Below are 14,394 nucleotides of genomic sequence, written 5' to 3'. Positions count from 1 at the left end.
GTCTGCCTTGACCTCTACAGGATGTGCTAGGTGGCTGACTTGGCAGGGATGAACTCTGCAGGGTAGAGTGACAGGGACTCCGAAGGGCCGGGCCCTTGCATTCCCCCAGGCTGATGCCCTAAGGAGAGGAATGCTCCACCCAAGAAAGATGGCATCTGTAGTATGGGGGAGGGACTCAGCACAGGGATCCTGGTAGATGTCCCCTTAGCTCTCTTCCCAGAACCACAAACCTAGTCTCTCTTCACATGACTCCAGTCTGTTCTGCCCTTCTTCTACCAGAGCCCATGGTGAGTGCCTGTGAGTGAGATTTTGTGCATTAGCCCTTTGAGAGGGGTCCAGTGTCGCAGACTCCTGTCTCTCACTGGTGGACAGAATCCCCACTGCTTTTCACAGCCAGATTTTATGTGGGTGCCTCTGCCAAGCTCTGGTGCTCTGGGCTGAGGAGCTAGGTTTGGGGCTGAGACCCCATGATCCTCACAGGGAAACTTTGCAGCTGAAATATCCCTCCAGAATGTCAGCCACCTTTCATGGGAGTGGGACCAGGCCTTTTTTGCATCTCTGCTCTCTCTACCAGTCTTAATGTGGCTTTTTCTGTAAATGTTTGGTTATAAGACTTCTGTTCAGGTAGTCTTCAGTTGGCTATTCAGGTTGATGGCTCTATATTTTAGTTGTAATTCCAATTTGGTCCACTGCCATCTTGGATCTCCCTTCACCTTGTAAGTTTTAGGGATTAAATGAAGAACTACATTTAGCACAGTCCCTGGAACATTTTAAAAACTCCCTACAGAATAGCTACAATAATACTTCTTATTCATTCTAAGAAAAGATTTAAGAAGAAGGTTAAGTAAAGCATGAGGAACAAAAGTTGATGGTGGTCAGAGAACCTTGTAGCCGCTAAGAATCTTTTTCTTTTTTTTTAAAATGTACTGAATAATTTGTTTTGCAAATGATTGTAATGAGATTCATTACATTTTATGATATTATATGTAGAAAAAGCATTAAAATGACACTGGTGTCACCCTTGCTTTCTCCATCGCAGATGATTGGTAGTTTAATAGGAGAGGAGGCCAGAGCAGTCATATAAGGCAGCCATCCCCAAAATGTGTGTTCAGAACACAAGTCCCTGAGATGAGTCATTATGAGGTTCACAGTGCATGCACTGATAGATAGCATGCACTATCACGTGAAGGGCTCTGCAAAGTCCGCCAGTAAAGTCATTTAGTTTTGTTAAACTGAGTATTTTCCAAACTTTTTAGACCACAGAGTTTGCATTCCACACATTACCTGTTAACATTCCCAAAGCACCTTGCAACAAGTGGATCCAAGACAACCACACTTTCTTTTGGGGTCAGTCTGCTAGCATTGTAGCCATGGAACCCAGGAGGAAATATTGAGTTTTTATAGATCCAGAACTAAACACCCCAATCTTAAATTATGATGACAGTCTTTGCTAATAACCTGAAAAATTTCTATGGCAGTTTGTGTGTATGTGTGTGTGTTTGTGTGTTAGACAGAAATGAACATGATCTCCAGGGCATCATTTAGTGAGTACCAACGTATTTATTAAGTGTTCGTACTTGGCAGATATTTCTGGGTGCACTGAGTCAACATCTGACAGTGCCATAAAACCCCTTGCTGCATATTGGTTGCTCATGTTGCTGAGAGTTAATTATAATTCTGCAGGGCAATGAAAAGTAGGATGGTGCGAGAGGAGAGTGGAAAGAGTTCCGTCCAGCAACCTGCTGTAGTATTTTCCCTCCATCTGGACATACTCAGTGCTTATGAAGAGCAAGGAATCTGAGTATTTTGTATTGAAAAAGGCAGAAAAGGCCTTACCTTTCCTTGAGGGGTTCAAAATTTGAGGCTTCCACAAGCAAATTCTAATTCAGTGGACTTTGTCAATTCTAATTTATACCCAAGTTGTCTTGTGTATCGGATCTTTTTCCTCCTTTAAAAAAATAAACCTTTTTTTAAAAAGTGGTTCATTCCTAACTGTAAAAGTCTATTTCAGCTATATTTTTCCTAACCTGTTAGGATATCACCATCCTCATCCTGCTAGTAGGAGCGACACATTTTATTATTTATGCAGTTAACAAATATTTCATGATTTGCAATGTACTGAGATGCAGAGATGAAGAATATTTAGTCCTTATCCTCAAAGTGCTGATATCTGATAGGTGATATAAGACATAAACAAATAATTAGTAGACAAAGGAGTTTTTGATAGGTGAAATGGAAATAAAGTACACTGGAATCATTTCTGGTTGGGATAATCAAGGCTCTGTGGAGGTGGCATTTAAGCTTAGCCTTGCTGAGTAGGTAGGAATTTAACAGGCAGAGAAAAAGGAGTGGGCACTTCAGAAAGAATGCTTTGAATTCACCTCTTAAAAACAATCACCAAGAGCCTGGCAAATAAACTTACTTCTCATGCTCCGTGGTTTCCTCATGCCAAGATCTACAGAGATGAGATAATTTCTGAGAGTCTGACACAGCAGCTCTCTCCCTCACTAGGTTGTGTGTAGTAAAGCTGCAGTTAACAAGTCTTTGTGGTCCCGGAGAGAAATTATTTGCTGATTGCACTGTGCTGAAGTAAAATTACAAGAGTGCATTAAAATCCTTTGTAAAGAAAGTTGAAGGCATTACAAAAATGCGTGGGCATCTTGGGCATTAATATTTGATTCAATATCTTTTAGTTGCATGTGGCATATTTTGATGGAAGAGGCATGTGTAGATATAAATACAAATTGGAGAGCCACCAGCGCCAGTACTAGCTGTCAGTAAAAGTCCTGGCTGGTGAGATGCACTTGACCTCTCCCCATACACAGGCTCTTGAGGTCGTATCCAGAAGTAAAAAGAATCAAGGGGAGCTTTTCCCTTGTCCTCTTGATTGTCTGAGAAAGATGAAAGTGGGAGCTTCTTGTAAACAACAACCATACACACCCAATAAGAACAGATAAAGCACCTACTAAGTCCAGTCACTGTGCTCAGACACAGACATAGTGACAAAAAGATAAACGTAGGTTCTGTTCTTAAGGAGCTCAAAGTCTAGTGGAAGAACAGAGACATAAATAGTCAGTGAATGTGAAAACAGCAAAATAAGTGCTTGAGGAAGAGAGGAGGAAAAGATGAGACCCTGCAAGTGTACATCGTGTGGCAAACTATTGCATTTCACGGAAAATGTTCTCTGTTTCCATTCATAAACCACCCACTTGAGACTTTCGGGACCATCATGGACCCATGTGGGATTCCTGGACATTTTCTTTTTTTCTGTATCTCTGGTTCAGCTCAGCCTGGCTAGAGCAGCTTTCTTTGCTGGTGTGGAAGAGGGTTTCCTTACTGCCTTTCTATCACAGGGTTCAATTGCAGTCCACTCAAGTTCGATTAAGCATGAAAGGATTTATTACATAGTACCAGGCAGCTTACAAATTTTTGGGGGCAGTCAGAGAACCAGGCTTGGATGCCACATGCGGAAGTGAACAGCCGGGAAGAATGTGCAATCATGCCAAGGGACTGTTGCAGCAGAAAACCCGCTGCTGCTGCCACCTGTCACTCATCATGAGTGAAACCCCCACCTCAGCAGCAGAACCTCTGCTACAGTTGCTGCAGTTGAACTTAACACGTCCAAGACCATGCTTTCTAGAAGGAGCTTGTTGTCTCAGAATTTACCTTTCTCTTCCAAGCCTCACGGGGCGAGACTGCTTGGTTAAAGCTAGTCACACGCAAGAGATGCTTGAGATGAAAGTTTTTGATTCTCCTTGGGGAAAGCATATTCCATAATGCAGAAAGTTACCAAAATGGGGAGATGGGTTAACAAAATCATTAGCAGTCACAAATGAGAAAGGTCGATTGCATCATCCCTCAGACTTTTTGTCCTTAGGAAGTTTAATCAAAGGATTTAAGATATAATGATATTCACAGTCTGGCTTGATACAGAATAACATTTCAATATTTTACCAGGGACAGCTATGTAGCCCGGACCTTCTTGTTATGTCTTGAAGAGAAGCAGAGATGGCCAGCGGCTGAGCTCCTCATTTTCTCTACTTCTGACTGTCCTTTGTGCCCCTGAATTTAGAGACACTACACCAGTCATAGTATTTCTGAGCGACTTATAATTAGGTGTACTTTTTCCCTTCAGGCATGTGATGCGGTAGCCTCTGCTGTGTTCACAGAGCATATTACTTTCCTCTGAATGAACCAGGTAGGACTAATGAGAGGCCAAAATGAAACATTTCAGTGATTGTATTTCTGCATTGTTATTTTAACCAGAATTTGGTGTAAAGGAGCACAAATCTTTTCTAACCAGTGCAAACTTAAAGAAGTTTGATTGTAATGGTATCAAGAGGCTTCATTTAATGCCCAGGCCTCCAAAAGGATAAGACAAATGCAGCAGAAGTCAGTAGATTTACCACGAATAATATAAATCCAGGGCATGTTTGTTTCTGTTCTGCCCCTGCTGTTTCCAAGGTAGGAATCTAATTGGCCCAGCGAGCCTTTTTGTTCCAAGCCACAGGTTGCTAAAAAGCCTTGTGAAGCCGCCCTCTCTGGTCAGGTGTTCGTTCACCTTTGGTCTAGTCAATTGTTGTGGGTTGGGAGAGGGGAGCTGTGTGATCTGCTGTCCACTTAACAAAGGCTGTGGGTGGCAACAGATTCCCTGAGAAGGGACACAGCTAGGGCAGTCCATTAAAATCTGCCTGATAGGAGCATGACTCTCCAAGCTCTTGAGTTGGCCCTTGCACATGTTTGGTGGGCTGGCAGCAAAGGGAAGCTAAAAGTCTATTTGCATGAGAACCTGAAAGGTCACCAGAGAGGGATCTTATTTTAAGGTAAGAGAAGTCAAGCATGTGGTACCTGACCAAGTTGTGGCATTTGGAGGTAGGGGCAAACCTTGTGGTGATTCTTTTAGCCTGGATTATTGTCAGATAGGGGCCCTATTGGAGAAGATAGAGGTGAAATTTAAAAGGCCTGTTTGAAACTCAAGAAACCATGTTTTGACTTTTCTCCAAGAAAACATAATACATAGAGTGGACACAGATAAACAGATAATCTCTTACGTTAGCCTCAGAATGCGGTGGATTTTTGGTCCTCATGGGCATTCACTCTTGCAGCAGAAGAGACTTGATTAAAATAATAAGTTGACTCACTGCACCTATTCTTAGGAGAACTGTTGGGATTCCAGTCAAATTTAGAGGACATTTTCAAAGAGGTTGGTTCTTTGTGATGTATTGAGAGCAAGGGCCAGTGACATATGGGATTATCATAAATGTGATCCCATTTATATCTGTAGGCTAACAGGCTGGTGATACATGGAGAGATACCTGTGCCAATTTACTTAAATTAAGTTCTAGTTATTTAAGAACAATTTAATTCACTTAGCTGTTTCAGATGAAGTTACTTTATTTTGTAATTTCTTCCTGTTTGCCATCAGATAATATACCTGAATTGAGTTTGAATATTCTTAAATATTTGAGGAGGAGCTCAGTATTATTAAAGCATAGGAATGACATTTCCATAAAAACTGTATACATGCTGCTAATTAGTGAACTGCTAAAGCTATGGGTAGACAGTTTGGATTTCTTTGTTAGTATTCATCTGTACTTAACTAAACTCCTGAAGGGATTCACTAATAGCTGTCTCCAGCCATTGTCCAACACTTCCAAATACCATTCTTATCAGTCCCCTCTGATTACAGTGTGTATGTAAATTTATCAAGTCACATTTTTTTTTTGAGTGGTGGGGGGTCTAAAGATTATGCCATAAAATTCTCATTTTTGAAACTAGGATTAGGCCTAAGGGAAGGTAGACAAATACATTTCATACTTGGATTTAAGATCTACATTTCTTCCTTAGCATTTCCCCATTAGCTCTTTTTAAAAATTTTCTCGTATTTTATCTCTGTCCTTTCTTTCTTTTTTGGGAGGCTCTCTCACTTCACGCCCTCTTCTTTCTTACTTGATCTCTTTCCCTCCTTCACCTCTGCTTTACTTTTTATTTCTAGCTGTTCCACAGAGTGAGGGTGGTAGTGGAGGGAAGATGGTGTTTTAAAGCAGTGGTTCTTCACCAGAGGCAATTTTGCCTCTAAGAGTACATTTGACTGTGTTTGGAGATCTCTTTGGCTATCGTAACTTGGAGGCTATGGGGCATGGTGCTTTAAGCATCCACCAGTAGAGGACACTGGGTAGCGGCCAGCACTACTGCCAAATACCCTAAAATGCAAAGAATAGCTCCCTCCAACAAAAAAAATTGTCCAATCCCAAATATCCATAGTGCTGAGGTTGAGAAACCTTACTTTATGTGAAGATGACTCTGTATTCATGAAGAACATGGAGGTTAGATGAGTGGAGAGTGAACTTTGTAGGGTTTGGCTACTTTCTTTCTAGCTGCAAATTTAATTTAATTTAATTACTTATCTACTACAGCGAGTATAAGGTTATATACATAGACTCACTGCAGGCAGCAGAGATTGTAGTTTCAAACAAGCAGGCAGAAAAACCCATAAAAGTTAGGTATATGGGAAATATGAAAGAAAACTTTTGATTTATTTTTTTAAAAATGTGCCATGTGGCAGAGAATATGCTAGGAAAAATAGATGTGAATAAATATAATTATGGTGGAAATATTTATCTATGCCCTGGGGTGGTGGAGATTACATGTCCTCCAGGTTACTATGACAATTGAGACAGTTAGGTTTAAAGGATTAAAGATCAAATTAATAAAGACAACAAGGAAGTCTATAAATATCTGGTCTTACTGTAATTGAGATGGTTAACCATAAAGCAATGAAAGAAAGCCCAAAGAAAACATTTGGTTCACAAGTGGCAAAAATAGTTAAAATTCACATCAGTGTAGGCAGGGGAATTAAGATGATAAATACTTGTAGGACCAATTCTAATAACTCTATTTAGCTGTGGCCCAAACACCTAGATGCCATTGCATATAAGATGTGACTATTAGTGGGCCAATTTATCTGAGTCACTTGACCATAGCAGGCAGTGGAAGAAGGGAAATTGGCATCTAAAATTTATTTCCTTCCCAGATTAAAAACAGAAGAGCTACTAGCCAGGCTGTAACCTAACTAAATTGGTCAGTAAAACCAATCACAGTTTTATAGAATCTACACTAAAGCTGGGAAAGATGAACTACAACTCAGCAGAAAATTTACCAACATGTCAGAGTTAAGTAAGAAAAGAAAAGTTGCATGATACTTACTGGCAACAGCTAACCTTAATAAACTTGAACATAGCAGTTGTGATGCCTAGGTAACTGGGCCAGATATTACCAGGGGCCCTTGGGAAGTTCCTGCACATGGCTAGAGGGGGAAGAAGATGTGGACTGGACCCCATACCCCTCTGGCTCTCAGCTTTTTCTTTTTTAACCTTAACAACATTACCCAGAAACTAGAAAACTTGAGTTCGGTTAATTCAATCCAAGTCCAAGTTCTTGGACATTATCGGAATGCTATCACTAATCTTCCCTCAATCTTTTGCATCCAGTATTTCTGTGGGACAACCTCTTTTTGGGTTCCTAGCTGCATCCCAGATCTTCCTCTTCATCTTTTGCATTGTGTCTCTGGTACTTCAGTCTCATTTCATAACACTCCTCCTGTCTGGCCCTAGTCATGACTTGTTTCTCTTCTGGAGACATCACTTGCCTTGTGTCCCTCTACACAAATCTGTGCTTCTCTCACTCCATGGGATCTCTCACTCCCCATGGCCTCTTTGACATGATTGTTCTTCCCTCTCCAAACATTCTCCCTGTTTTAAAGCCCATATGGAACCTGCTGTATTCCTCTCTATGCCCTGTTGCTGGTGCTGTGCTCTCCTCCCTTTTGATCACCCCTGTGACATGCAGACTTTTCTCCTCTTCAACTTTTATTAATACACAAGTGAGTTTTTACATCTTGTAGGCAATTGGCATCCTCATTCCAGTTCCTTGAACTCCTCAATGCCAATGGCCTTTATCTCTACTCCACATCAGCAGTTCTTATCTACTGCAACAACTTGCCATCACTCAGGCTCTTTGATAGCTGAAATTTTAAGTTTGATGATTCTCCTTTATGGTGGCAACTTCCTATCCTTCCTGCTTTCTTTTTCACTCCAACACTACCTATTTGTCAAGCTTCTCAGTTTGTCAGTTTTCTCTTGACTTCTTTTCTTTCTGTAGCAGCCTTAGATTGCTACTGTTCATCATAACTATTCTCTCACTAATATCTCTATCTCTCCCTCCTGCTTATGTTTTTGACATATTTCCTGCATGTCTAGCTGCACAGCCGATCTGTTGAATACTGTTGGAGAAAGTCACAAATGATGCGTATCTGTGTCAGTACAAATTCATGGCTTTTAGTGCCCTTGGGGCTCAAGATTCCCTACCACTTCTTTTCTTGTCAGTGCTTCCCTTTCCCTCAACAGCTCTGTTCCCACTTCAATGTCTGTTTTAATACCTCTCAGTAGATGGATCACTCTCTTTAGCTACCTTAAATCATGTATGGAACATAATTGTGTTTAAATATAAATAAATAGCCTTGGTTTCTACTTAAAACAAGTTTGAGATTAGTCAGAAGCTCTTTAATTTCTTGTCTCCTCCTTGTCTGCAGACTTATTCATCTGTGTATCCATTCTCTAGACCCAAAGAAGGCATTATCCTAGCTGTTCTGTTCATCCTGGCTCATCTGGAACTCTGCTCTACCAACAATCTCCCTTTTCTGTTGTCTTTAGCTTCTTTCTCTCTTCTGTTCCTTCTCTTAAACTAATCTGTGATCGAGTTCTTCCAGTCTAGGCAAAACCAGAACAAAACCTACCTTTTATTCTGTGATGCTTTTGAGTTTTCAGACAATCTTTTGTTTTCCTATCATAGCTCATTTTATTTATACCTCATGGTCCCATTTGACTAAACCCATCACAGGCTGGCCTGTTCAGACCAAAGTCTCTGGCGACTTCCGTGTCACAGGCACTCTGGGGAATATTATGTCCATGTGCTATGTCAACTTTTCTGCAGCACTTGACATTTGGGGCTCACTCCTCTTTTCAAGGCTCCCACATCCCTTTCTCTTTCACATCAGCGGCATGAAGTGGTGTGTTACCCTGAATATACCAAGAGATTTGCACATGTCTCTGCCTTCTGCATTTCCTCTTCTCGGCATGCCTTATTCTCCATTTCCCTCTGCCTGGAAAAGTCTCATTTATTGTTCAAATTCCAGCTTAGACATCACTTCCTCTGTGCTACCATGCCAGAGTTAATTTCTCAGCATTTACCTCTTATTACTAAGACTGCCTTAGCTGAAGGCTTTTTTTTATGAGTTGAGCTTCCAAAATAATCTTTCAGTCACAAAGTCTCCTATTTTAAATTAGAAATAGAAAAATTGAAGAAAACTTAGTTCTTCTTCATTGCTGATAAAACCTTGTTATGCATATCTTCCCATTTGCCTATGGTGGCAGTATTTACATAGTATTGGGTTGGCCAAAAAGTCCATTTAGTTTTTTTCCATAAAATAAAAGACACCTTTTCCAATTTCACCAATATCTTGATTGATTTGGATATTTTGAGTATGTTGGTTTTCTCCATTGTGGTATAACATTGATTGTTCTCAATTAATGTCTTGGTTTGATCTCTATCAACTTCAGCTGGTCTACCCATCCAGGAGAAACCTACAGCACGAAACTTCACAAACGGACATGCTCGATCGGTCACAGCCCTTTCTCCATACACTGCACAAATCTTTTTTTTCTGTGTCAGTCTGTCCCCTTTTTTTACCTTTCTTGAAATAATAAAGTATAATATGACAAAAATGTTGCATCTTTTCTTCTGTCTTCAATATTAAAATGGCTACACAAAAATTCATGAACTTTGATAAGTTTTTAAAAAAAATCCACGCTGATATGACAGCTGTTAGAATACAACCTAACAAAGTTGTTTCCAATGAAGTTAAAGACAATTAGGTGCTACAAAAGCCATCTTATGGAAAAAAAAAACCAAATGAACTTTTTCACCAACCCAATATAGCTAGTCATTTCTCTCTCTACTTTCTTTATCTTTTCCCTACAATTTAATGCGTTTTTAAAATTAGCATTGACTCTGGCAAATTGTCATTGACCTCTAGCATTGAAGTCGACCCAGCAGAAGTATTAATATTTGCTTCAAAATACAAACTAAATTCTTAATTTTTGAAACCTAAGTTGTAAGGAGGTCTTTTGTCCTTACCTTAACAAATAGAATGATTTTAAAAAGACATGGTTTTCCTTATAGCAAGGTACAGGCCTGTGTTTTGTAGGAGAAGCATAGTGTGTGGCTTCAGATTCAAATATAAATGTAATTATTTTAGGCAGAAAAGATAACAGTATTGTCATATTGTTATTTTGAGGGCCAACAATTAACTCCCCACTATGAATTCCTGAATGACCTTTCATCAAGCACCTGATACTAGGTTTTAATTTGTAATTTTTCAGGGAAAAATATTAAGTAAGAAATGGACCATGATGACTCTGAGGTCCTGTCTGTAACTGGGCCAGAAAGGTCTCTCTAGCTGTGCTTTGGGCCAGCTCCTGTCTCTTCTGTTGCTTATATATTAATGGCACTGGTGTCACTGATACTTCTGGGCCCCATCGCCATGCAGATTGATGGCAAAAACAGTTCTGGCCAATATGGCTTTTAGATGTCGCCTGTCTAGACATAGTCAGGATTACTGGAAACCTGTCTCTTTTCTTTATTTCATGGATACTTTACCCTTTTGCACTTAAACCTCAGTCTCTAAGGGGACAGACATATCTTTTCAGCTTTGATATTTCACAGGGATGATGGATTTTGTTTTATGTTATTATAGCTAGCTACATTTGGCTCTACTCTGTCCCCCCCCCCCCCAATTCCTCCTTAGTTAGTGGAATAGGTTCACCTGGGTGGCTTTGAAAGCCACCCTAAGTGTTTTGCATATTATCATGTGTAATAGGTATAGTACTTTTAAATTGACTCCTTTTTTAATGCTTTTTTGGTCAGATTTCTTTCTCCTTGTGTTCTACTACTATTATGGTTGGGCAGGTGTATGTAATTTAAATGCTACCTTTGAAGGAAGAGAGCAAGACATAGGGGAGTTCTATGCCAACAGAAGGAGCAAGGAGAAAGCCCACTGTTTTTGGCCCCAGAGGGAGGGTGGAGAGGATGAGTGAGTCAGAGGTAAAGTAGGGGAGTCAGCATGTCCTTGAGGGGTTCTTGCAGTAAAGGACACCCACAGTGGGTGGTTGGAGGATGCTATGTAGAACTAAAGCTGTCTCATGTGCAGTTAGGTTTGCTATATACCCAAGTGCCATTTTGAAGAAGAACAGAAGGAAATCTGAACACTGAATATTTAAACCAAATGAGTTTACTGGGATACCTAAAATAACTGTTTAAACTATAATGGTCCTTCTGAATTCACTAGATTGGACCAAATTCAACTACTGTTAAGTCTGCTGCCCTGGATGTTGTGGTCCTGTGAGAAAGAAAAGTTCAAATATGAAAACAAAATACATTTTTTGGACATATGAGTACATTTTAAGTACATTTGGGACTCTGTTATATATAGATGAGAAAGTATGTCTTTCTCTTTCCAAAGCACTGAGTCAACAGTCACAAATGTAGGTTGCAAGTAGGGGACAGGAAGGCCTTGTCACAAGATGAAATTGGTTAACACACCCTGAAAATGGACAATAGCTCTGTGCACATTAAGATCAGGGAAAGTACTTGGTGGAGGCATGGATCCCAAGTGGCTTCTGTTTGGGAGTTGACACTTGCTAGGCAAAGGTGTGAGAGCTTCTTTAGTCATTTGGCATGTCCGATTATATGGACATTGTGGCTGGCTCACCTACCTCCGTTCCATACCAACTGATGGTTAGAGCCAATTACAGTATTTTTAATCTCATTGCTAGTAATCAATTGAGGAATGGACAAGCTTACACTTATGCGAGCCAACTGAAGGCAAGGAAAATTTTCCTCTGGTCTTCTCAAAAAGAAGTTCTGCCCTTAAAGGAGAGAAGTGAGCCTAATAATCTGGGTGGCAAAGTGGAGAGATGATAAATCAAGATATTGGATGGCAGGGTTGAACCACTGGATCAGTTGGTCCTGAAGTCCTCCGCACCTCTGGACTGCCTCTAGGATGAGCTAATGTATTTCTTTGTAGTTGGAGTCACTTGTGGATGAGAATCAGTTACTTGCAGTACCAAGCACTTGACCAAGGCATAAGCGATTAGTATTTTTCTCCATGGCAAAGAATGGACTTATCCAGAGAGACAAACCAGTTTTTCTCACTGCTCTGATACCAAGTGTACATTCCACAGGATATTTTCCAAAAGTCTGTTTGTAATGCTTTCAAGTAGATGGGAAATTTATTAGCTTGGTAGTCTGGATGTCTGATTTCATTCCTGATTCTTGAAGTAACTAGGTGGACAGTTTTTTTAGGTTTTCTTTACTCACTTGTGGGATGAAGGTGTTATATGTGAATCTCAATGTGGGAAGAGTGCTTAAAATGCAGATTCTTGGATCCCCTTTTAAAGATTCTAATTAATTATTAACAAGTATAGTATTAGAGACAATTATAATGCAAAGTGATTTAAGGACCACATTGAGGAAATCTGAACTGGAGACACAGTAAGATTCTTTCAAGTTAGCTTGGAGTCCCATTTGTCTTAACCATCAACAATTCTTACCTGTACCATGCTTGTACTTTATTCTTTTCAGTTGTGAAGACACCATGGTTTCTAACAATGACACTTTATTGGGATGAATGAGCAAATGTAGGGGATTATAGAATCACCAAGCAGGAAGGAGCCTCAAGAGGTCAATGCAGCTCACCTCCCTGCTTCTGAGTTAGACTCCATCAAAAACACCCAGATAAATGGTTATCTGCTTTTGTTCACAGGGATCTCAAGAAAGTGATGTCACATCTACCCTGGGTTGTTGCTTTGTGTAAACTCTCTCTAAACAGACAGATCAGGGACTCATGTAGTCTGATTAATCATGTTGTCTCACTTGAGGATTTTCATATTAGCCTGGTATGCATGCCTGGTTGTCAAAGAATTGGGGAGTAAAACAAAACATTTTAAACTAATATTATCCTGAGTACTATTTAATCATTGGAGATTCAAAAAGGAATTGTTTACCTCATTAGGTATAATGCTTGAACTGTCAATATAAGGAAAGCTGGTTAAGTTGGAGTTCATCATAAAGAGAATGCTAACTAATGGAAGTTCTTCCTTATAGTTGGTTTAATTTCCCCGAGTTCTGATTTAAACTAGTTTTCTCTTATACTCTTCTATATGGAGTGGAAATAAATTTTAGTTACCATTCTCTCTTCACTCTTTTGAAGAGCTATTAACTTTCCCTTCAGACTTCTCTTTGTGAGGCTAAAATGTCCATTTGTCTAAACTTTTTCTCATATGTTCTATTTTTCAAACATTAATAATTTTCTTTATGTGTCCCTGTATTTGCTCCAAATTTTCCACACCTTTAAGCAGTGGTGTTGTAAATAATACCAAAATAACAGCTCTGACCATTGAAGGGTACAGCTTCCATGTATTTCTTTTGTATCCAGGGTACAGTATAGTTGGATGGAGCATGGACTCATCAGGCTGCATGGGTTGAAATCTCAGGTTTGACACTTTGGCAGGTTATTTAAGCCCTGGCCTCAGTTTCCTTGTCTGTGAAATGGGTAAAATAGTGCTTACCTCATAGGTTATTCAGAGCATTAAATGAGTGTACATACATAGAGAACTCACAACAATGCTTGGCATGTAGCTATTATCACAGAGGAGTAAGTCATAAGAAAGAATGTAGAAAGAATATTAGGTTTCTATGGTAAAATAAAGCTAGCTTTATTCATACAGAGGCCAAGTTATCTGTAAATGGTATGAGGATAACCATCTATGGGACAAGAACGTTCACTGTTGGGAGTGAAAAACTTTAATATTGCATATGCTGTTGGCTCTCTGGAATAGGTTGCAAGATACTTGAGCTTGGGGTTCGCTTAGTAGCTTTGTGATTCCCTCAGCTGTCTTGGGATGCAGTGGATGAATCCATAAAACAGGAATAATAACACATCTTCCTTTTAGCATGTGGGTTTCTCATACTAAAGTTTGGTTAACCAGTGGTAGGGAAAATAAAGCCACAGATAATGACAAGTAATAGTCTACTGAACAAACAAGGGAGAAAACAAGGAGAAATAATGGAAATATTAATGAACAAGCCTCCCCTCTAAATACCAAAATCCAACATTAGAACCTGAATCCAGGTTAATTTTATTCTTCAGGCTGGTTTTAAAGGCGTGTTTTTCCATCTAATTTGGAGATAATAAGGTGCAATTGTTTATTGTGGAGGCATTGACTTGAATTTAGATTCTGATTATGGGATACTACTCAGGTTACTTTTCCTCCTGGG

This window comes from Pteronotus mesoamericanus, unplaced genomic scaffold (genome assembly GCF_021234165.1).
Source record: "Pteronotus mesoamericanus isolate MK-2021 breed Mesoamerican mustached bat unplaced genomic scaffold, CSHL_Meso_final contig_164, whole genome shotgun sequence".
Lineage (NCBI taxonomy): Eukaryota > Metazoa > Chordata > Mammalia > Chiroptera > Mormoopidae > Pteronotus > Pteronotus mesoamericanus.
The sequence above is the reverse complement of the archived record's forward strand: the minus strand, read 5'-3'. Positions refer to the sequence as shown.